Source organism: Kogia breviceps, chromosome 6, assembly GCF_026419965.1.
Source record: "Kogia breviceps isolate mKogBre1 chromosome 6, mKogBre1 haplotype 1, whole genome shotgun sequence".
Taxonomy (NCBI): domain Eukaryota; kingdom Metazoa; phylum Chordata; class Mammalia; order Artiodactyla; family Physeteridae; genus Kogia; species Kogia breviceps.
The window spans coordinates 87,325,684-87,342,177 of record NC_081315.1 but is presented as its reverse complement, the minus strand read 5'-3'; the positions used below and the strand labels follow the sequence as shown (position 1 = coordinate 87,342,177).

General features: G+C 38.5%; 1 non-coding gene across 1 annotated transcript; it reads left to right on the top strand.

The window, feature by feature from the left end:
- The first annotated feature begins 5,840 nt into the window (after positions 1-5,840).
- On the top strand, positions 5,841-5,912 carry TRNAD-AUC (transfer RNA aspartic acid (anticodon AUC)). Its single transcript has one exon. It is a non-coding gene; the product is annotated as a tRNA-Asp (tRNA).
- The last annotated feature ends 10,582 nt before the right edge of the window (positions 5,913-16,494 follow it).

The window sequence follows — 16,494 nt, the reverse complement described above, 5'->3', positions numbered from 1 at the left end:
GCTAAGGCCTGAGGAGGGAGAAGCAAGACTAACACTTCCTTATGATACTGAGAAGCACCAAAATACATGAGTCCACAAAGAAATCTGTCTCATCACTGCATGGAGGTTGCATGTATATGCAATGTCTGCTCTGCACCAAAGGTATCATACAAGCACTGTATAATGTTTATCATAAAAACCGTTCTGAAATGTATTTAATTTCTATAAATATTTTAAATACATTTCAGTTTCTTTAGAAGTATAAAAATACTTTTAGTGCTTTCTTTTAGACACCTCAAAGGCCTGGTAAGGTTAGTCAGTTGACTTAATTTGTATATGGTTAACCCTTGAACAATACAGGGGTTATTAGTGCCAACTCTCATTCTACGCAGTACAGTCCACACATACTCTATATCCATGGCTCTGCATCTGCAGATTCAACCAACTGTGGATGGTGTAATACAGTAATATGTACTTATTGGAAAAAAAAATCCATGTATAATGGACCTGCACAGTTCAAACTCCTGTTGCTCAAGGGTTGACTGTACTATTATGCGATCAGTGAGTGGCAAACTTGGATTTGAACCCAGATCTGTCAGAATCTAAATCTGCTTGATCCTTTTCACTGTACTGGGTCAACTATCTAATGATTGATATAGGAGTCCTAAAGTCATATAATTTTAGAGAAAGGCATATAATACAGTTGCCTTCTGTATCTGCAGATGCAAAACCTGTGGATTCAGAGGGCTGACTACACATTTTATATAAGGGACATAAGCATCCATGAATTTTGGTATCTGTAGGGTTCCTGGAACTAATCCACCATAGATTTCAACAGATGACTATATAAATATGCAGTGTTGGCCTTGTATAAGATAGAGGCAGGTATTAAAACTATTTAACTTTTCTTCTCATTCAACAATAAGAAAAACAATAGCACAAGTGCTCTGCTACATAGAAATTGATATTGGGCCTCAGTGTTAGGATGCAATACGGAATGGTGGGGACTGTGGTGAACTAGAGGGAAAGTGACCTCAACACAGCGAGTAATCACAATGTTTGAAAAAAGATCCACTGGTATGAAATTTTCTGGTATTTTTTCAAGGGAAGTCAATTATTCACAAATGAAGTGAAATCTCCCAGTTCTAATTGAGAATAAAATATAAATACTGTGTAAGCCAACACTGTATGAGTCAAACAAAATGCATCTGTGAACCATCTGGGGTCCTCCAGCTGCCAGTTTACAACCTCTGATTGTATTGCACTCAGATTTGTTAAGGGCAAACAGTACAGGAAGCTGAGAGAGTCAGGAATGGGATAAATCAGTAAAATGTTTCAAAATGAGTGTATTCATCTTCTTCCTCTTCCAGTTATTCGACAGACAGGATGCAAAACATGAAGGTTAATATCTTTAAAAGCAGAATATAAACCTTGTTCAATAGACTATTTAATAAATCAGGAATATTTATGTCCCACTTAGATACATTTTTTAAATGTGTACTCCATTCTAGGAAGTAAAGCTAAATAAAGAAATTATGTTGTAGTAGGATTACTCTATGTTATTAAACATTTTAGAAGTTTTATTTAAAATATAGCAAAATTGTAAAATGTTCTATATAACTTGATAATTCCAAGTGGACTTTAAAAGACATGGGTATCTTTCTCAGGCTGATTGTACTAGATAGGTTTATGTATATAGATTCAAAGTAACTAAATATGAACACTGTAAGGTCTTCTTCCAATGAATTCTAAGCATTTATTTGCTATCATATTCATAGGGTACTAAAAATATACTACTTTTGACATTATATTACATTTCTTTGTGGGCATGACTTAAAGCCACTACCAGCTTGAGTCTCCATGACAGTAATGAGAATTCAATCCAAATCTGCCTGATTTCAGTACTTATTCAACTATATCATGTTGCCTCATTCTTTTACATCTCTTATAAATCCATGTCTACCATAGTAGATAAAAAGTATCAAATGACTAAATAAATGCATACATACATAATAAAATAAAAGTTTGTCTCAGCATGGAGCAAATGGGAGGTTTGTATCAATATGAGAGGAATCACAGTAGACTGGAATGCATATAGACTTGTAGCCAGATTTCTAAAATTTTAAGGTTATGAATACCAGTCTGGTTATCTATGAGCTATATAAACACAGAAAATTTACTTATCAGGAGTAACCTCTTAAGATTTTGGTAAGAACCATGGAAAATGTCACATTTTAGGATGCTATTTTTCTTTGCCCCTTCTTCTGTGTTGATCTTTTTTATTCCTGATAACATTATTTATTATTAAGCAACACCTGTAGTATTATTTATGAGCTCACAGCATGAATTACTGCTGAGCCTAGTAAAGCGCTCATCTCTGTTGGATGTTAACTAGAAACATGTGGCATCACCAGGGTTAAAATGGAATATGTAAAATTTAAGCACTAAACCCCTCCAGGCCCACAATCTCATCCCTTATAATGTTCTTCCTTTGATCAAATTTCTAATGCAAGCATGAAGGCATCAGATTCAGAATTCCATGTAGCACCTGTAGAATTCATATCTATACATGATTATTAAGTCCAGAGGATAGAACAGACTAAGAGACATTTATTTCTCTATAAGGAAATCCATTATAGAAAAGAGTAGAGAATAAAAATGAGATTTCTAAACCTTTAAAAGTTTATATAGTACCAGGTCTCTGATCTCTGAAACCCGGGACCCCTGGATGAGTCAACAATCATCCTGCAAGCATTATGATTACAGATCAATGGACCCATTTTCCGTGGAACTGAAACATAACCTGGTTCATTGTGGTGCACAATACACGTGTTGGATGGAAAAAAATAAGGAAGAGAGGAGGGAGTCAGGGAAGGGGAAAGGGAGTAATTGAAGGAGGGAGGAGGATGAAAATGGGAAGAAAGAAGTAAGGAAGGAAATGTACATATATGAATTGGTTGGATCAATCAGCATATTTATAAAACATGCTTTTTATAAATAGTTATTTGTCCATGTAAATTTGTAAATAAAGAAACTTTGAGTAATATACAAGATATATGCTGTCTTATAAAGAGTTTAAGAATAAGATACAAATGTAGATAAGATCATGACATAACAAAAGGAAAATCATGAAAGAATTATCACCCCCACACCATAGTCTACACTCTGTCTTTTAAGCACAATCAAACTCTGTAGTAGGCTCTGTGTTGTTACCAGTCTTTGAGTTTATAGGTTACCAATAATATTCACTGGAATTCTGGGCTACAAAGAATAGGTAAAATGTGTGTCCCAGAGTTTCAATTCTTTGAGAAAACATTTAATTTATGATTGAAAAAGCTCTTAGGTTTAGGGAGAAATGAAGCAACCCCATATCTTGGCTCTGAATTATTCGAAAAAAAAAAAGAATTGTGCTTACAGTCTCAAAATGGCAGAGCTCTGCTACAGAGTGAAAATAAGGCAAGGAGTGCATTTCTTTTTCCTGTGAAGACAGCAAACATGTAAGCTTCACTGGTTTCTAGTTTTCCTTTTATGAAAATAATCGTTCAATGCTGCTTCAAGTTTATATTATTTAAAAGGTACACTGTATGTGCAAACAGAGAGTCTGTGAGGCTTTTCAAAACATGTATGTAAAGCAGAGCTGTTAAGTTTGACAGAGATTCAGATGCCGAGAGATTGTGTTGAATGCAAAATCAAGTTATCAAAGTGAAAAGCTGAACGGTAGTTGGATGGGCTTGAATCTTGACTAGGTTCAGCACTGCTTTGTCTCAAGATGGCAATCAACTCATCTCAGATTCCTCTCAAGGTGTTTTAAGCAATGTCTTGGGACTTTTCCCATAAAAAGTTTTTTGGTCCAATACTTAAACCTGAATGGTAGACTGTTGTATATTTTTAAATCACAAGTACTATGCTATTATGTAATGTATTGCATCGATGAAACAATTCAATATTCAAATTCTAGGAAATGATAAACATGTTAAAATGTTGACTTCTATTTAATACACTGATACTTGTATTCTGATAATACCCATCGGTATGCTTGTTGGTGAAAGCCGAATAGAGAATGTAAAAATATAGCAAACATATACCAGCCACAATTTGAATGGAGTTCAGAGAACAGAGATCTTTATTTTTCTTTCCTCTAACTGCAGAGCCTACCACTGGGCTAGGAAGAAATATTAAACCTTAATTTATATTTGATTTATAGAGAAAGAAATGAATGAACAAAAGTAAAGAACGATAATTAATTAAAAGTATATCATGAACATATGGAAAGTCCAGGGAAACTGATTTCTAGTTAACATTCAAAAGTAGGTAGTATTCAAAACTGTGCTAAATCTGACTCCAGAGATGTGCGGCAAAGGACTGCCCAGCGGCCACATCCCCAAATTCAATCTCTGTCATTCCCAGTCTGATTTCTAAAGACAGAACTACTTGACCAAGGAGCGTAGATTAAATGGTCAATGTTACTTTATATATAAGACTTAAGTTTGCTGTTAGCTAAAATTAGGGTAATAAAATTCTCACATGAAAAGTAGGACTGGCCACGTTGCTCTGTTTAGAGGTGGCTACACTGTGCGCCATACTCTGAACTTTCCTTTTCTCCCACCAGATTTATACCATCTTGCCAGGCTCATGAGGATGTGATTTCCTAGCTCACCCAGTATAGGCCCAGGTCTCTCATCTCTGAAGCCTGGGACTCCTTGAGACAACTGTCATTACCTGAGAATTACAGCTCAATGAATCCATGTCCCCTTTAAAATGAAACATGATCTGGTTCATTGTGGTGCCTGATAAAAAATGTTGGAAGGAAGGGAAGGAAGGAGAGATGGAAGGAAAGAAGTAAGAAGGGAAAGAAGGATGGGAATGTACTTAATGAATTGGCAGAGTCAATTATTACAAAACAGACTTTTTGTAACTATCGTGTTATAACATGTCTGGTAAGGAATTTAATTTGCTATGTAAGGGAGTATGCTATCCTATAAAGAGTTTAAGATTAAAATGATGATATCTATATTCCCAGGTCTTCTGTTCCTACCTATGAGACCTTGGACAATTTAATGTCTCTGAACGCCAGTATTCTCATAAATTTGATAAATGTAAGCATATCCACTTCAAACACTGTTGAAGGAATCAAGGGAACTCATCTATGTGAGATCAGCTGGCACATCATGGACACTCTCCCACTCTCTCACCCACTTCTCCATAATACTGAGCATCCACAACTACTTGTTTTATTTGACATCCATAAATTTTGCATTTATAACTTTATATGTAAGCCAATTTGAATCTCAAGTCTCTGAAGCCCAATTATAGAGGGATGAGAGAAGAGTATATTGGCTTGAAATGTAATCAAAGCTTTTAAACTACATTATAAATGGTAAAACAGCAGCAAAAATACACCCACTCTGACCACAGGCATCCAACTGTCCTTAAAGATAACAAGATTTACCTGGTCCAATAAGGCAATTTTTGTCTGACTAAATGTAAGGAATTACATCCATTAGTAAGTAATCTGTGAAAAGAAAAACGATTTAGTTTGCAATTTCTGATTGTTGGAGCTATGCTAATCTTTCAGGCCTCCAACTCCATCTGCTTTAGAATGTAGTCCTGTTTGCTGCCTGTTTATTTCCCAGTGAATGAAGGGGAAGGATGTTCTTTCCAATGTATGGTTTTCTCAGGCAGTGGTAAAGATCAAACATACTAATTTCTACTGCAGTCTTACACAGCTTCTCGTCAGTTTCCCATGCCAATTTGGGACAGTTATCATATCTTACATAGTTGTGTGTGAGTGGTTTTAAGGAATATCCTCTTTATATTCATCACATAGGAATGCTTTATTAAAAATAAAAGCACAAGGGAATTCCCTGGTGGTCCAGTGGTTAGGACTTGGTGCTATCACTGCCAGGGCCCAGGTTCAATCCCAGGTCAGGGAAGATCCCACAAGCCATAAAATAAATAGATAAATAAATAAATAAAAGCATGAAAAATTATATTTAGGAAAGAGAAGAATTTTTTAGCTAAACCTCACTCAGAGTAACTTTACTGTCTATTAGCTCTTGTGAAAGTTTAAAGAAAACAAGCAGAGATGGGGTTATAGGTGAACCTCAGACTTGAGAGTTGGAAAACAGAGTTGACAGCATAGGACATCAATCAGTCCCAGGACAACCTAACATTTAATAAATTAGTGATACTGATGTACACATGAGATTTTCAGTTTCATAACTTAAACAAACCAATAAAAAATTAGAAAGCCAAGATGACACACTATGATCCCTAGCTATGACCTTCTCTCACTGTGTCAAATCTTAGATTTTAATTCCGGCTTCACCATTCTGGCTGGTAGACCTTAGTGAAGTGACTTCAAGCTTATCTGAAAAATGATGAGGCTAGTATTAACTTATAAGACTGTTGTAAAGATTAAATTAAATAAAACATGTAAAGTATTTAAATAAATGTTTAAATCTTAAAATGGACAGGTAAATTACAGTCAAAATGTTTCTTGGTAAATATGGTTAAAGTTATGTGAGATAACCATTTCCAAGATGGCAGTGTATCTACTATTCAGACTAGAGAGTTTATGTGGAGAGTTGATATTCCTGGTCCAGGGTACCATCAACCATAACTAGTGTTTGACAGGCTTTTCTAAGTCCTTTTTCTGTTCCAAGGCTGAACAACTAACCATACTGGTTTCTTCAGACAGGGTGTTATGGATCAAATTGTGTCTTCCCAAAATTTATATGTTGAAGTCTTAACCCTCAGCACCTCAGAATGTAACCTTATTTAGAAATAAGGTCATTGCAGATATAATTAGTAAAGTTGAGGTAATACTGGGGTAGAGTGGAACCCCAATTCAATATGACTGATTTCTTATAAAAGGGGGAAATGGACACATACAAGCACACAGGGAGAACACCACGTGAAGATGAAGGCAGAGACTGTGGTGATACTTCAGAAGCCAAGGAACACCAAAGACTGCCAGCAAATCACCAGAAACTAGGAGAGAGGAATGGAAAAGATTCTTTTTCAAAGACCTCAGAAGAAACAAACCCTGCCAACATCTTGATCTTGGACTTTAGCTTCCAGAACTGTGAGACAACAAATTTATGTTGTTTAACCAACTCTTTTGTGTTATTTTGTTATGGCAGCCCTAGCAAACTAATACACAGGGTAAGACTTCCACCTTAATTATTCAATACAAACAACTTGTGTTGGCCTAGAATTATTCTACTCTTTAAATAAATGACATATCTCTGCTCTGATTCATTTTTAAAAGCCTTTAGACAGTGTATGTATCCACCAGATTTTCAGTAGAAATAGTCAACAGCCTCAGCTGAGAATTTTTAATGAAGGAACTATCTATAGAGGTATAGGTAAGGCTAAAGAAATCCACAAGATGTTGAGACACTGGGGAGGAATCAACGGCAAGAATCTAATATTGTCCCCCTTGACCTGAAGGAAAAATGGGAAAAAATGTAAGTCATTAAGCCTAGTTGAGAGCTGCAGCCATGAAATAAAGGCTACCAGAGAGAAGCCACCCCCTTAGGGGCACAGCATAGTCAGAACCACATTGAAACAGAGACACAGTTGTAGGAAAAAAATACTATGATCTATAGGAGCCTCTCACTAGGTAATGCCAACCAGAAACCAGAAGGCAAAGAGGTCTAGGTGATACAGTCCCTATAGGGGTCAGTCTTCAAAGGCACAAAGCAAGACAGAGAAGGGCAGAGAAGGGACCTGCAGGCAAAGGAAGACTAATGGGAACCAGAGTCCTTTATGATGTTGTTGGCTATGAGTAACAAATTTCCTGACTAAAAGTGGCTTAAGCAAAATGTAATTATTTGTTTCATTAAAAAAAAGATATCTGATGATATAAATTTTAGAGTTGGTTCACCAGTTCAATGATGTCAGGACACTGAACTTCTTCAAGAGTCTCCTAATTTTCTTGCATGGTGAAAAAAGATTTCTGCATTTCCAAACATCACATAATTACACAAGTAAGCTCAAAGCCAAGAGAGCTTTCTCTTTTTGTTCTATTTTGCTAATATGGTCATTTTTCCTGGAAGACTTCCCCTTATATCTTATTGGTTAGATCTAGGTCACATGGCCACCACTAATCCAATCAGTGGCAAAGGGAAACGGAATCATCATGATTGTTTTAAATTAATTATTCATCTCGTAGGTCAGGTGCCTCCTTCCTTTATGAAGAGGCTGCCTAGATGATAACAGCAAAAGTGAGGCAAGAAAAACAGAAAAAGTCTCAACAGGAAAAGGCAACCACCATGTTCCCTTACTTCCAAGTAAGTCCTCAGGATCAGAGCCTCACTGTACCCTTCCAGTACTTGACAACACCTCCCAATTCTCCTTCTCTTCCTACAGTTCTGAGGCGGTTTAGGCTCAACTCTAACTTTTATCATAATTGAAAAGTCAACAAAATCCATTCTAGTCCTGTCTTTGTCACCCATGACCTTAGGAATCCCTGCCTGACCTTAGTTTCTCCCTGCCTCTCTCTGTCTGGGTTTGCTCGTTGCTAATTGAGACATGGTGTTACTGAATGCAAGTCCATGTGCCTGACACTCAGTGAGGCCAAACAATACAAAAACTTCGGAGTTTAGTGCAGAGAAAGGTTTATTGCAGGGCCATGCAAAGAGACAGGTGACTCAAGCCTTAAAAATCCCTAACTCCCTGAAATCTTTCAGCAAATCCCCTTTATAGGAAAGGTGAGGGAGGGGCTTGGTTAGTTTTTGCAAACTTCTTGGTGTCAGATCCTTTGTTCTTGAGGTCAGGTCATGGTCAGGTCAGGATGTTCCTGTAAACCTCCACCAAAACAAAATGTTATTCTCTGTTCTGACAAGAAAGAGCAAGGCCGCAAGGCTCAACTTTTGCACTCTGAGGTCCAGGCCCTGGCTAAGAGAAGGGGGTTCCTGGGTGGTCCGGTTACCCTGCCCCGGAGCATTTGTCCAGCACCCAGTCTGGGTCTTCCCACCAGTGCCCAGGCCTGGATGAGGAGGCAGATCTCAGGGTCCCCAGACCCTGCCCAGCTGTCATCACTGAATGAACAAGGCGCCTAGGACCCAGCCAGCTCTTAGGCTTTTCATTCAAACTGGAGAGAATCATTTGTATAGGATCAGTAGGAATATATGTTGTAGCCAACACCAATCAGGTTAATTCTCAGCTCACAACAACTGCCCTTCTTTGAGAATAGTCCCAACCACAGAGGTGGACCTGAAGTAATGATGTGCAATGTCCTGGCAACTTAACCCTGACCTCTGGCCATCTCCTAGGGGTAGACAACTGATCTAAGCGGTACCAGTTTTTGAAAGTTGAATGGAGAGACTGAAGCTGGCTGAAGCTGTTACCTTAATGACAGTGTCCATATACTCCAGTTGTTGAGGCCTCCATGGACTGTGACCATGGAGACTGCCACTGCCGTTAGGTCGCAGAGATGGGGACGGGGGAGAGGTTCACCGCTGCTTCAAGGCCTGGGCCCGGCCAGTGGGAGGTCCTGGCGAGGGCTCTGGAGCTTTGCAGGACACAGCCCTCAGCCTGTCCCTGGGCCCCCAAGCTCACCTGCGGGTCCCAAGCCTGAAGGGCCTGGAGGTTCCCGGGGAGAAGGCCGCAATCCACCTGTCATCACACTCTCTGCCGCCAGGACCACTACCCACCTGACTGTTGGCGGAGCCCAGCATCTAACCTCAGTGTTAACTCTGCATGCCTACCCTGCACCTATTATGATGGTTTGACTTCAAAATATCATTGGCAATTTTGTCATTGTCATTGTGATACACAGACAAAGTTGGAAAATACCAAGTTGAAACTGCTTTTTTTTTTTTTTTTTTTTCTTCTTTTGTGATACGCGGGCCTCTCACTGTCGTGGCCTCTCCCGTTGAGGAGCACAGGCTCCGGACGCGCAGGCTCAGCGGCCATGGCTCACGGGCCCAGCCGCTCCGCGGCATGTGGGATCTTCCCGGACCGGGGCATGAACCCGTGACCCCTCATCGGCAGGCGGATTCTCAACCACTGCGCCACCAGGGAAGCCCTGAAACTGCTTTTTAAATAAGAACAGAGATTTAGTTAAAAAACTAATATTTCAAAAAAGTCAGTGTCGGTGATAATATGAAAATAGTGCCAATATAAGAGTCAGAAAGCCTGATTCTAAGCTCACTTCCTATTGACTTACAGTGTGAACTTCATTCAGGAAGTCTCATAAGCTCTCTGGGCCTGTTTTCTTCATCTAGTAGATGAAGGTATTAGGCTAGCATGCTAACATTACAACTAACTCACAGAATATCTGTGAGCAGTCTGTGATGTTGATGACATTCTAGAATTTAAGATCTCTAAAAAACAGTAGCTAACATTTGTTTAAGCGTTTCAACTTACTAAATGCTTTTATAAATGAAGGGAGAGGCAGAATTGTTGACTGTGTTTGCCAGTACCTTCGAAGTTTGAACTTAACACATCTGCTTTGATATTTCCCCGCATTCTACTGAATATTAATATACTAATATTGTGTGCCCCAGTTTCGTAAAGTACAAGCTAGCCTAAATGGGTTAGGTTTATTTTCATTTAATGAGCCAATCCCCTGATGCCAGTTGGTTGCCAGCTTGTACAGGTGGAGATTGTGGTGTATAATCGAAGAGCAAGAGAGACTCCTGTCTTCAAAAACACTTACATAGTTACTACCATTCCCTCACATTTCCTTCAAGCCTGGCAAATTCACAGTGGTCAAATGTAAGCCTCTGATTTAATGACAATGTCACCTTATTATTTTCATATTGGAGGAAAGCTAGCCTTAGAACAGTCTAAATAATTGACTTATATTGGTATATTTTGAATTTTAAAAAGCCTAAGCAAGTTCAAAATTGTTCTCAATTACATGTTCCTAAGGTTTTGCAAGTATATACACCTCCGTTTCTGCAGAGCATGTAATACTTTTAAGCTATTAATTTACCAGACTCCCAAAATAATGCAAGAAAGGTATTTCCTTCTTAAAGCAGTACTTAAGATGATCAAACATCTTAATCTCCCTGGTAAAATGACAACTGATCTCTTACTTTCACATGAAACATATTAAGTTTAAAGAAGCAAGGTGTGTCATTGCAGTATTTTCTCATCAGAAATCTACTTCAAAAATAAGGATAAAGACAGCTTTAAACATCATTTGGTATCTACTGTAGACACCTGAGGCTCTGTAATTTTCCACAATAAGCCCAGAAATATATATGCTGCATTACTGGAATATGCAACAGACAGAGTTTTATCAGTCCAGGGATTCATGTGTCTGTGAGACTTTGGAAATATGCATTAAACAGTACAAAAGATATAGCTTATGTAATCTTCAACTGATAAACAATTTAAAATACTAAAATGTGTACAATATTTTATCACTAAATTCAGACACATTTTAAGGTCTCTATGCATTCAACATTTGCCATAAATATGTCTGATTAATATATGCATCAGTAGAATTTGTGCTTCAGAAATGTTTCTCAAACCTAACTTTCATAAAACCTCCTCCCATCATTAGGGTTATTTAGAATAAGGATTATATATTTACCACTATTTGGATTCAATTTACTCACAGAAATCATTCTTTTTAGCCATTTCCCAGTGACCTAAGGGTGAGCCTGTTTTGTGAGAATGTTCTGAATGCTTTGGAGCAGGGGTCAGACATACCATGCATCGTGGCCCAAGGCTAGAGGTCAGATTATAGAATTTTCTGTAGTTGGACTGGTTACTAGTGTTATTGTTGAAAGGTGTAAACAAATTATCTTGGAACTCAGTCTTGAGTCTTATTTTGGAGCCCTTTTCACATTATTGCTAATAGATAGTTATTCTCTCTCCACCTGGAATTGTGTATGTCTTGACACCTCTGAAAAGTGAGTGAGTATATCACCTCAGTAAAACAATAGCTTCTTGTCTGACTACAGTAGAATCAGAATTCTCGTATTGTGTTTTATCATCAAAGGACTTAATGAACTAAAAGGAAATCTAAATTGAAACATGGAAAAAGAGATTGTAATGAATGTGGTAGGTCCATTCTTTTCTTGACCCACAGAACATGACACTACACATTCAGAACTTGTGGGGAGAGCAAGAATGACTTACCAGACTACTTCTCTAATTAGAATGTTCCAAAAAGGAACATGGAAAGGAAGATGTTCTGTGACACGCAATCCGTGGAAATGATGTTACCAGAGCCTGCCTCAGTCCAGGGAAGAAGGGACCATCACTTTTCCACTTATCTCATATATCACCAGTGATCTGAGTACTTCAAGGAGGATTTAATCAGTTCTTCACTCAAGAATGTGATGATTATTACACAGAGCAAAGTAGAGCATCTGGGGTTTATAGGGAGAGGGACAGGTACTATTAAAGGGGAGAATCAGAGTGTGTGTCTGGTCTACCAGCTACACTCTGCACAAACTCCATCACTTATTAGTAATAGAGAGAAAGGTAACAGATGGTCCCTACATTCTCAGAAGATGTTTTTTGTTTTGGGGTTTCTTTTTTTTTTTTTTTTGCGGTATGCGAGCCTCTCACTGCTGTGGCCTCTCCCATTGCGGAGCAGAGGCTCTGGACACGCAGGCTCAGCGGCCATGGCTCAGGGGCCCAGCCGCTCCGCGGCATGTGGGATCTTCCCGGACCGGGGCACGAACCCGTGTCCCCTGCATCGGCAGGCGGACTCTCAACCACTGCGCCACCAGGGAAGCCCTCAAAAGATGTTTTACAAGTTTTGTTTGTTTGGTTTTTTTTTTTTTTTAGTCACCATTCTTTCTCCCCTTACTCTTCAAGTCCTTTCTCTTGAAACATCTCTGCTTTTGGTCTCCCAGAGGAAAATGCAAACGTCAGTGTTTGTTCTTTCAAATGTCTCACAAATTTTACAGACCCATTGCTTGTTCTTGGTGCTTTTCCTCTAGCCAGCACCTTTTGGAACTGCCTAATAGTGCAGAGTCTGTTCTTGTGATGACTGGCGCATCCTGAATCAACTGAAATGAGCTGGTCCTCAAGCTTTCTGGGGAGAATGGGAAGGAGAACACAGGAGAGGGGAGATGACAAGGGGGTTAACTGTTGGCTTTAGTTTGTTCTTGCATATTTTGTTCTCCACATATATTCTCAATATTAGAGTCATCTCTCCACCAAAAGGATTGGTTTCTTCCAAACATCTGTATGTGACCACTGTAAATAATTTTCATACTCCATTTATCCAAACAGTTAATTCCTTGCATACTTGTATACCCTCCTAATGATCCAATGAGAACATCTGCAAACTCCCTGATCAACATTACATCCTGTCCTTCTTCACCCCTCTCACTAATTCCTGTTGATTTTATTTAACATATATCTCTCAGCTCTATTTTTATCTGTTCTAAAACTGTATCTTCTCCAGGACTATAGAAGTTCCTCATAACTTGTTACCCAGAGTTAGCCAAGCCACGAGGTTAAGTGCACCTGACTTCCAAGTCTGCCCAAGACTTTTGACCCATACTACAAAAAGTTAGGGCCTGATTACAAAGTTAGAGGGAAGAGTCCACACAAAATTGCCCTACCTGATACTAACCGCAAGTTTGGAGGGTGTATTAGTCAGGGTTTTCCAGAGAAGCAGAACCAGTGGTACATATATGTACAGAGAGAGAGAGAGAGAGAGAGAGAGAGAGAGATTTTAAGGAACTGACTCATGCAATTGCAGAGCTTTATCCAGTCCAAAATTTGTAGGTAGGCTAGCAGGCTGGAGGCCTAGAGAAAAGTTGCAGGTGGAGGTCCAAAGGCATTCTTTTGGCAGAATTCCTTCTTGCTCAGGGGAGGTCAGTCTTTGTTCTATTAAGATCTTCAACTGATTGGATAAAGTCCACCCGCATAATAGAGGTTAATCTTTTTTACTCAAAATCCACGGATTTAAATGTTCATTTCTTCTAAAAAACACCTTCACCGAAACATATCGAATAATGTTTAACTAAATATCTGGGCACCCTAGCCCATCCACATTGAAACATGAAATTAACCATCAGAGAGGGTTTCCCAAAACCATCCTCAGGTTTGACAATTTGCTAGAAAAATTCACAGAGCTAATGAAAACCTATCATACTCACGGTTATATTTATTACAGGGAAAGGATACAGAAATTCAGCCAAAAGAAGAGACAGGGAAGAATCTCAGAGTCTCCTCAGAATGTGTTACCCTCTCAGTTTTCATGTGTGACAATCTGCACAGAGCATTGACAACCCAGGAAGCTCACCCAAACTTCAGTGTCCAAAGTTTTTATTGGGAATTCATTATGTAGACATGACAGATTGATCAATTGCCCATGTGTTTGAACTCAATCTCACTCCTCTCTGGAGGTCAAGCCAATATTATGTGGGCCAAGGAGCCCATCACAGGTCATGCCATTCGCATAAACTATCAGGTATCATCCCTGGGGCCTGCTGTAAGTAACAAAGACACTCCTATCACTCAGGAAATTCCAAGGATTTAGAGGTTACCTGACAGGAGCCAGAAACAAGAGCCAGAAACAAAAGCCAGACCTTGCTTTGGGTAGGGCTAAATTCCTCACTATACACTTATTCATTTTCATCCACCCTTGACTCCTTCTAGTCAGTCTGCACTTTATATATCCCACAGCCGCAATGATGTGCCCTTCACAATTTCCTGTTGGTCTCACAACAAAATATTAACAAAACAGGAACAAAAGTCGTGTTCCTAACTATTTCCCCAGCCTCATTTTGAGTCATACTCCACTCCAGTTTCTCCACTGCAGTCATGCAATCCTTCTTTGATCCCTTTATCATAAGACCTTTGCAAGGGCTGATACTTCAGCATAAACTGCTTCTCCCCTCTCCTCTTTGCTGTTAACTAGTACTGACACCTCTCATTTCTTAGCCATCACTAGAGCTATAGTTTTGAGTATGTAATTACAATTTGCTTTCCCACAGTCCTTCATCTGCATCCAGTAGGAATCTTGTTGATTTTTGCTCTTCGGTATATCCCAGCATTTAACACAGTTTATTATATAATAAATGTGAATTAATAAATGTTTACTTTAACTAACCAAGGTCATTATGCTCAAACTGATTCACCCCAATCCTAGGGGTGTGACTTGGTGAATAAACTCATTCTCCCCGTAACATGATCAGCACATATTTGTGGAACAGTTAAATGCAAAGCTTTGTATAACTGGAATCCATGGTATACAAAACAGTGCCAATGGGGGAAGATATTTAGAACCATCATGTTATGCAGCTGGAAGTAACAAAGAAGTGGGCTCCATTACCAATGTGATTGATATCAGTCTTTCCCTATTTCAGGGGAATGGTAACTATAAACAGCCTGACAAGTTCATTCAAATACCTAGAAATGAACTAATATTATTACCTTTAACTCTGGTTTGAGTTTGTTTTCTGTTCAGGATCACAGAATTAGTGAGGCACAAATTGACAACAAACTACCAACAGGAATCCTCATGAGATGTGGGTAATGAGTCGTGTTGATCACAACGTTTTCTCATTATTTGTTCACATACACCCTGGTGTGTCATCTCAGAACACACATTCAGAGACGGAGAAGCCAGAGCTTGCTTGTGCATTTGCTTCTTTCTTTCCAACACAGATGTCTGGTGGCACTCGGGAGACAGGGCATTGTGCTAATACCGTGCCACGTTTATGTTTGTGTTTATCTTCAAATATATCTAACTGGTTTGAAGCCATGAATTTTTTTAGCCATAATTACAATTACAACTCTGGATGACATTGTGGATGGCTTATTATGTTTCTAAAAAGGTAGGAAAGTTTGCTTCTGGGAATTAGTGAGTGAATGTAATGATTCTAGAGGCAACAATATGTATCACAAAGAACCCAAATCAGTATTTTTATGGTGGAAGTTGATATGTTTGTTGCCGCTTTCTTTTCTAAGTTAAAAAAATCAGAATTGGGATAAACAGCTAACATTTGCACAAGAGCTGGAAATTCTAAATACATAGGTTATTTCTAAAGATAATAGAAAATACAGAATTTGAGAAACTATACAGTGAATTCCTCACTTATAGAAGATAGCTTCGATTGTCCAGATATTCAAACACCCTGAAATACAACTTCTACTTGAGTTCCCTACTTATCTTTTTTTTAAATTATGTAAGTTTCAGGTGTAAAGCATTATAATTTGACATCTGTGTACACTACAAAATGATCACCACTATAAGTCTAGTTACCATTCATCACCATAGAGTAGACTCCCTCCACACATTTCACCTACCCCCAACCCACTTTCCCTCTGGTAACCACTAATTTGTTCTCTGTACCTATGAGTTGTTTTTTTTTTATTAGATTTCACATATGAGTGAAATAATATGATATTTGTCTTTGTCTGACTTATTTCACTTAACATAATACCTTCGAGGTTTATCCATGTTGTCACAAATAGCAGAATTTCATTCTGTTTAATGCCTGAGTAGTATTCCATTGTATATATATATATATATATATATATATATATATATATATACCATATTTTCTTTACCCATTCATC